At 36.6% G+C, this 9,297-nt stretch overlaps 1 protein-coding gene across 1 annotated transcript in view; it reads left to right on the forward strand.

Annotated features, from left to right (window-relative positions):
- RNF150 (ring finger protein 150) overlaps nt 1–9,297 on the forward strand; it is a 283,735-nt gene that overhangs the window by 19,599 nt on the left and 254,839 nt on the right. The gene's annotated exons all lie outside the window — the stretch shown is intronic.

Below are 9,297 nucleotides of genomic sequence, written 5' to 3' on the forward strand. Positions count from 1 at the left end.
AAGGATATGAACAGACACTTTTCAAAAGAAGACATGTATGAGGCCAAGAAACATATGAAAAAATACTTATCATCATGGGTCATCAGAGAAATGCAAATCAAAACCACAATGAGATACCATCTCACTCCAGTTAGAATGGCGATCATTAAAAAATCTGGAGACAACAGGTGCTGGAGAGGATGTGGAGAAATAGGAACACTTTTACACTGTTGGTGGGAGTGTAAATTAGTTAACCATTGTGGAAGCCAGTGTGACAATTCCTCAAGGATCTAGAAATAGAAATTCCATTTGACCCAGCAATCCCATTACTGGGTATATACCCAAAGGATAATAAATAGTTCTTTTACATAAATCATTGTTTTATAAAGACACATGCACACATATGTTCATTGAAGCAGTGTTTACAATAGCAATGACCTGGAACCAACCCAAATGCTCATCAATGATAGACTGGACAAGGAAAATGTGGCACATGTACACCATGGAATACTATGCAGCCGCAAAAAACAATGAGTTCATGTCCTTTGTAGTGACGTGGATGAATCTGGAAACCATCATTATCAGCAAACTGACCCAAGAACAGAAAATCAAACACTGCATGTTCTCACTCATAGGCAGATGTCGAACAATGAGAACACATGGACACCATGGTGGGGGACATCACTCATGGGGGGTCTGTTGAAGGGGGTAGGTGAGGGACAGCAGGGGGTGGGAAGGTTGGGGAGGGATAACATGGGGAGAAATGCCAGATAGAAGTGACAGCAGAATGGAGGCAGCAAACCACCTTGCCATGTATGTACCTATGCAACAATCCTGCATGATCTGCACATGTACCCCAGAACCTAAAGTACAATAATAAAAAAAAAAAGAAATTAACAGGTGATGTTCTAGTTATGGGAGTGGGACCAACCAACAGAAATTTAGCCAGGAAAGGAGCTTATGTATGTAGCTCTGAATACCCTCTGCATATCTGGGTAGCCTGTAACCTTGTCTCTATCCAGGTAAGAAATAAATAAAGCTGACTTGTGATGATTCTTTAAAAAAAAAAAAAAAGATAATCCTGTGGTGTGACAGATTACGTTTGTGTGATAGATTTATGTGATAGATTATGTTTATTGATTTGTGTATGTTGAACCAGACTTGCATCCTAAGGATGAAGATGACTTGATTGTGGTGGATAAGTTTTTTGATGTGCTGCTGGATTTGGTTTGCCAGTGTTTTATTGAGGATTTTTGCATCAATATTCATCAGGGATATTGGCCTGAAATTTTTTTGTTGTTGTTGTTTCTCTGCTGGGTTTTGGTAACAGGATGATGCTGGCCTCATAAAATGAGTTAGGGAGGAGTCTCTCTTTTTCTATTGTTTGGAATAGTTTCAGAAGGAATGGTAGTAGCTACTCTTTGTACCTCTGGTAGAATTCAGCTGTGAATCCCTCTTGTCCTGGGTTTTGTTTGTTTGTTTTGGTTGGTAGGCTATTAATTACTGCCTCAATTTCAGAACTTGTTATTGGCCTCTTCAGGGGTTTGACTTCTTCCTGGTTTAGTCTTGGGAGGGTGTACGTGTCCAGGAACTTATCCATTTCTTCTAGATTTTCTAGTTTTTTTTGTCTAGAGGTGTTTATAGTATTCTCTGATGGTAGCTTGTGTTTCTGTGGGATTGGTGGTGGTATCCCCTTTATATTTTTTCTTGTGTCTATTTGATTCTCATCTCTTTTCTTTATTAGTCTGGCCAGTGATCTATTTTATTAATCTTTTCAAAAAGCCAGCTCCTGGATTCATTGATTTTTTTTTAAGGATTTTTTGTGTCTCTGTCTCCTTCAGCTCTGCTCTGATATTAATTATTTGTTGTTTTTCACTAGCTTTTGAATTTGTTTGCTCTTGCTTCTCTAGTTCTTACTGTTGTAATGTTAGGGTGTCGATTTTACATTTTATATTTTACATTTTCTACTGTGGACCTTTAGTGCTATAAATTTCCCTCTAAACACTGCTTTTGTGTCTCAGAGATTCTGGTACATTGTGTCTTTGTTCTTATTTTTTCCAAGAACTTATTTATTTCTACCTTAATTTCATTATTTACCCAGTAGTTGTTCAGGAGCAGGTTGTTCTGTTTCCATGTAGATGTACAGTTTTGAGAGAGTTTCTTAATCCTGAGCTCTAACTTGTTTGCACTGTGGTCTGGGAGACTGTTGTGATTTCCAGTGTTTTACATTTGCTGAGGATTGTTTTACTTCCAATTATGTGGTCAATTTTAGAGTAAGTGCGATGTGGTGCTGAGAAGAATGCATATTCTGTTGATTTGGCATGTAGAGTTCTGTAGATATCTATTAGGTCCATTTCATCCAGAGCTTAGCTCAAGTCCTGAATGTCCTTGTTAATTTTCTGTGTTGTTGATCTGTCTGATATTGACAGTGAGATTATTAAAGTCCCCTATTATTATTGAGTGAGTCTAAAGTCACCCATTATTATTGAGTGAGTCTAAGTCTCTTTGTAGGTCTCTAAGAGCTTGTGTTATGAATCTGGATGCTCCTGTATTGAGTGCATATATATATTTAGGATAGTTAGCTCTTCTTGGTACATTGATCCCTTTGCCATTATGTAATATCTTTCTTTGTCTTTTGTAATCTTTGTTGATATAAAGTCTGTTTTATCAAAGATTAGGATTGCAACCCCTGCTTTCTTTCTTTTTTTTTTTCTTTCCATTTGCTTGGTAAATATTCCTTCATCCTTTTATTTTGAGCCTATATGTGTCTGCATGTGAGATGGTTCTCCTGAATACAGCACACCGATGGATCCTGACGAATTGATAGAAGTAGGTTTCAGAAGGTGGGTAATAACAAACTCCTCTGAGCTAAAGAAGCATGTTCTAACCCAATTCATGGAAGCTAAAACCTTGAAAAAAGGTTAGAGGAATTGCTAAGTAGAATGACCAGTTTAGAGAAGAACTTCGTAAAACATAGACGAGTTTCAGTAGTTGAATTGAACAAGTGGAAGAAAGGATATCAGAGATTGAAGATTAACATCATAAAATAAAGTGTGAAGACAAGATTAGAGAAAATAGAATAAAAAGGAATGAACAACACCTCCAAGAAATATGGGACTATGTGAAAAGACCAAACCTGTGTTTGATTGGTGCACCTGAAAGTGATGGGGAGAGCGGAACCAAGTTGAAAAACAGTCTTCAGGATATTATCCAGGAGAACTTCGCCAGCCTAGCAAGACAGGCCAATCTTCAAATTCAGGAAATACAGAGAACACCATAAACATACTCCTCGAGAAGAGCAACCCCAAGAGGCATGATCATCAGATTCACCAAGGTTGAAATGAAGGAAAAAATGTTAAGGGCAGCCAGAGAGAAAGGTCAGGTTACCCACAAAGGAAAGCCCATGAGACTAACAGCAGATCTTTCGCAGAAACCCTGCAAACCAGAAGAGAGTGGGGGCCAATATTTAACATTTAAAGAAAAGAATTTTCAACCCAAAATTTCTTATCCAGCCAAACTAAGCTTCATAAGCTAAGGAGAAATAAAATCCTTTGCAAACAAGCAAATGCTGAGAGATTTTTGCCACCACCAGGCCTATTTTACAAGAGTTCTTAAAGGAAGCATTAAATATGGAAAGGAAAAACTGGTACCAGCCACTGCAAAAACATACCAAATTGTAAAGACCATCAACACTATCAAGAAAATGCATCAACTGACAGATAAAATAACCAGCTACCATCATAATGACAGGATCAAATTCACAAACAACAATGTTAACTTTTAACGTAAATGGGCTAAATACTACAATTAAAAGACAGACTGGCAAATTGAATAGAGTCTTTTGTATATTATTGTCCTTGTCTGTATATTTTGGCTTAAAGAATATAGTTTTCATAGAATAGTTTATTCCCTTTAGTCAAAAATGATGATATTCTCAGAGGATTTAGTCACTTGCCTGCTAATGCTATTAAAGGGATCTATGCAATTTTTATACCACTAAATGTTATTTTTAGTTTTATAAATAAATCAGTCCTTTTACATTTCTCCTACTGTTATCATCCTAAATGTGCAGATTATTAACATTTGCAAACCAACAACAAATTCTATTTTACCCCCAAAAATGTTATTTTAAGGTCAAAATAAAAACATGATACTTTTACTATCATTATGAGAATTTAAAATATGTCCATATTCATGTATGTAAAGTGTATATTTTGTTCAGAATTTTAATTGGCCTTGGATGATGCCCATTTTCTGTAATCCCAGAACAGTTTTACTTGCTTATTAAACTGCTACAGGCTTGCTTTGAAATAAGATTTTCTTTAATTGCATTTGTGGTTCCTCATGCTCAGTAATTCGTCTATTTTTAGTGTTCCCTTTTGTTGCTGACTTTAACATAAATCCTAGTACTTTCACTTGTAAAATTCTTATTAGAAAGCATTAGTATTCCCTTTTCCCTCTGCACACAAATACAGATCTCCCCATTTGCAAGTAAGCCAAAAAGGCCCTCACCATGCAAGCTTATGCATTATGGTCAATGGATTTGTAATCTTTTTCCTGCCTGTATCATTGAAATTATCCAGATAATGCTTACTTTTTAGTTAACCACTAAATAAAATCAGACTTTTACTGAAGGGAAAGATTTTAGAGCTCACTGAGTTTATCCACTTTATTAGTTAAAAAGAATGAATTAATCGTTTATTTTACCAATGAAGAACATGAAGCCTTTAGAGTTTATTGTCTTAGTCAAGATTACCCCAGCAGGTGAACAATACAGTTAGGAGAAGACTCACTAAGACGTTCTCTGTGAAAAACATACAGACCGTTTCTTCAGGATCAGTTACTCTCAACCTTGACACTGTTGACATTTTTTTGTCCTGTACTTCATTCAGCTGTGAGGGCTGTGTAATTGCTGTCTTAAAACAGGGTTCTTCAGATGATTTACCAGATAGCCCCCCAACCATGGGTCCTCAACAGCAGTTTTTGTCCTGCCGTATACTCAGATTGCTGAAATCACTGATTAGCTTTTTAGTCTCTTAACAGCTGGCTTCTGATTGGGTTCAAGGCATCTTGTCCTGATAATGAGTAGTTTAGGAGTTTTGGGAGAGAAAATATTATTTATTTTCTTTCCCCTTCTTAGATTATTAGTTGAGACATTTTCCCAAAACATAAGCCAAATTAACAAAAGATAAACAAGTGGAAATTTATTAACACCTGCTATACCTATCAATTGGGAGAAGCCTCAGTTAAAAAACCGTTGGAACAGGCAAGACGCTTCATGCTTGTAATCCCAGCATTTTGGGAAGACAAGGTAGCAGGATGGCTTGAGGTCAGAAGTTTGAGACCAGCCTGGTCAACATAGCAAGACTCATTTCTCATTAAAAAATTTAAAAATTAGGTGTGGTGGCATGTACCCATAGTCCCAAGCTACATGGTAAGATTGCTTGAGCCCAGGATGATCACGCCACTTCACTCCAGCCTGGGTGACACAGTGAGATCCTATCTCAAAACAGAAACAAAAACTGAAAAAGAAAAAAACAGCTCTCTCAAGGCAGTGGCTTAGGGGCCTTGCTTTAAAATATTTTAACAAAGAACTGTGAATTCTGTGTAGTTACAGAACAAAGAGTAGAACAGTTCTTGTCCTTTAAAGGATGGGAAAATGTGGGAAGTTAATAGACTGTTCCCAGATTTCTTTCAGGGCTTCAGGTGGCTTCCATGGGCCCATAAACAGGTGCTGTCTCCAGTAATGATGGATTGATGTCTTGCCATCAGGAGGCAAACATAGGCAGTGTTCCCCTGCATTTTCAGTGTCTTTGACATAACAGTCCTCAATATTTTGGGGTGAAATATTTCATTTCCTTCAGAGCCATCAGATGCCTCAAGAGGAAATTGCCCATGGATTGTTCTTACTATTCTCTGGTTCCCTGTTAACCTGGTCCTTAGTCTTTCATGTCCTGGCAACTTTGATAGCCTTGAACTCCAATTTGTTTCTCCCAAGACCAGTAAGACTTCAGCAAGCCAAAAGCTACTGCTTTCTATTTGGTCACTATGTTTGCAGACCTAAATTGGCAAAGAAACAGGTAATCCAGGATTCACTTTACTGTATTTTCTTTCTTTCTCGAATCTTGGCCCCTCGTGTCCTTGTTTTCTTAGTTGCTATCATGATCTTAAATAGCTGTTTGTTAGATTTTTAAATAGTCACATTTTATTATAGTTAATGGGAGGCTTATTCTGATATATGCTGCTCCATCATAGGTGGAAGAGGAAATCAGCCTGTTTTTGCTTGTGAAGTTCTCTGTTCTTAGGATTGCATTAGGATCTGCCCTACATTGTCTTCCCTTCAAGGCCAATCTTAAATTCTCCCTCTTTTCTAAAGAGTTTCCTTATGATCCCATCTAAGGGATGGGATATAAACTTTTTCTTATTTGTTCTCTGATTGCCTTTTTGTCTGTAGTTGTCTAAAAGCATTTATCATATTTTACCGTGGATATTCTGCTTGTATATACATTATACTTAAAATGATGTGAGGGCAGGATAATTCCTTATTTCTCCTTGGTTCCTTTGTACCAACTTAAGTCCTGTTCTTAATACAAAGAACAGGACTTTACACAAAGCAGATACTCGGAGTATGTTTTATGAATTGGAATGGCTTCGGAATACTAGCTAGAATAAGGTGGTGAACCTCTCACCACATTTGGAGTTGAAATTTGTACCATACAAAATGTTGGTACAGCAGGAACAAAGAGATCATAGTAATGATACTGTGTTATCTGGAATAAAATTGGGCTAGGGGTAAACAGCAAAACAAAGTCAGTTACTTCTTATTATGTCTTATGAAATTGAAGTAACCACTAATGTATCTCTCGATGTGTTCTGAACATTACCATGGATTTATCTTACCTAATCTCAGAAATCTGGGATTAGTGTCATTATTCTGACTTTATAGATGAGGTTTAATACATTCAAGCAATGTGCCCAATGGCACTTGAGCTCCAGTGAAATTCCAGAGCCTGAGTTGCAGTGGTTAAGGATGCATATTATGGGGTGAATGTCCATCTTTATGCTACAATGAACTGTTAGAAAGAAAATAAGTCACTAAAGTCTTCCATTGGCATACACAGATGTTTATTTAGCTTATTACATAAATCCAATGAATTTTGGGCGTCCTTTAACAGACTTCACCTCAGTTTTTTTAACTTTAAAATAGGAATAAATATGGCACTCATAAATTTCATTGAACCAAAATAGCCATTGATTTTAAGATGTAATAATATTTTATGTACACAGAAAAATATATTATCACAACTTTGACATGATACAGATTGTCAGAAGCATTCTGATTTCAGAGATGTTAAAATGTTTTTTTTTTTTAGATCATCTTAGAATTAATGAAATTCAATGTCTTAATTTCATGGGACTCTTATGTTACAATGTATATAAAGTACTTAGTATAGAACTTGGCACATGGGCGTGCTAAATAAATTATTAACTAGGTAACTATAAAATATGGATAATGTACCAGTACATAATCTAAGAAGCTCTATGTAGCTGACAATAGAGAGATGGAATTTATTGAGTTGAATACAGTATTAAACTAGAAGGAACATTTTAAGAAAACAGTGCTGATACTAACTGCATTATGTAACAATTGCAGGAATATGTAAGAATTAACCCAGTTATGAGAACTGGGAAGAATGCTCGTTTACCCCAATAGTTGTAATCAAATATGCTTCTCTAGGTCTGAAGCAGCCAAGGAAGCTGCAGAGATGTGAGCTATATTTGGAGACAGTGCTTTCACACCATTTCTCCCAGAATGATATGCTAAAGAGGGAACTGTGACATCTTCACTGTAAGAGGCATGCTTCAGAGATTAGCAATGGGAAGGGAGAACTGAACAAGTTAATACAATGTGAGTCATTAGAATTGTAATAAAAATGTAATCAATGTCCTGGATTTTGTCGAAGAACAACCAAAAGATATGAAAGAATAGAATTGGCAAATTCTCCACCTTTGCCTCAGCTCCATGTAATGACATTTTAACAATCCAATGAAACTACACACACACACACACACACACACATGCACAAGCTATTAACACAGTCATTCAAATGGGCTATATCCATTTGGTTTGCTCTTTTCTAGTTTTCTTGGAAGATTTTCATATGGAAAGTAGGGTAGTATATTATGCAGATAAAATTCCCTTTTTACGGAGTCCATACGGAATGAGAGCATTGCCAGGAGATGATGTAGCAGATCTCTTGACAACTTGCATGTATCATCATTGTCGCCTGAGCTCCATTATGTACAAAAGAAAAGAAAACTAACACGTCAATAATTTATCATGGGTCAGGCATTGTGCTACCTTGTCATATTATTATTTTGATATAGGCTGTATGTTAGTGGGTAAGAGCCAGACTAGACCCAGACTGCCCAGACATAAATCACAGCTTGGCCTCATAATAGCTTTGCTACCTTAAACAAGTTACCCAACCTCCCTGCTTCTGTTTCCTTGTTTGTAAAATGCAAATAACAATAATAATAGGACCTATTTAATGGGATTCCAGTGAGATATAAATGGGTTAATGTGTGTGAAGCATTACACATATGTATAATAAATGCTATAAAAGCATTTGCTAATAAAGCAAAACAATAGGTAGCACTAGAATTCACTTATTTTAATCCAAAGTCTATGCTCTTTATAATATTGTGATTATGCATGCTAACTAATAGTATGATGCAGTACAGCTCACTTTAAGTTGATGTCACCCTTGATTTCTAGGAACATTAGAAGATAAGATAAAGTACCTATTTTTCATTGCGTTGATATTTATCCCCAGTTTGGACATTGGCCTTAGAATCTTAACCTTTGATATATTTCAAGTGAAATAATAGAGATTTTATTAAAGATTATACACTAAGATTATGTTAAATATAGCAGTCTATATTTGACATAGTGCTTTCCTCTACCTGATTTCATTCGGTTCTTAGATTAGAATAGAACACTGTAGACAGAAAAGATTTTTTTTTTTTTTTGAGACATTTAGCTCTTGTCACCCAGGCTGGAGTGTAAGGGCACAATGTCGGCTCACTGCAATCTCCACCTCTTGGGTTCAATCAATTCTCCTGCCTCAGCCTCCCAAGCTGTTGGGATTATAGGTACCATACCCAGCTAATTTTTTGTCTTTTTGGTAGAGACAGGGTTTCACCATGTTGGCCAGGCTGGTCTTGAACTCCCAACCTCAGGTGATCCACCCACCTTGGCCTCCCAAAGTGTTGGGATTACAGGCATGAGACACTGCGCCTGGCCAGAAAAGATAT

This window comes from Sapajus apella, unplaced genomic scaffold, assembly GCF_009761245.1.
Source record: "Sapajus apella isolate SASKATOON/1434 unplaced genomic scaffold, GSC_monkey_1.0 scaffold61, whole genome shotgun sequence".
Lineage (NCBI taxonomy): Eukaryota > Metazoa > Chordata > Mammalia > Primates > Cebidae > Sapajus > Sapajus apella.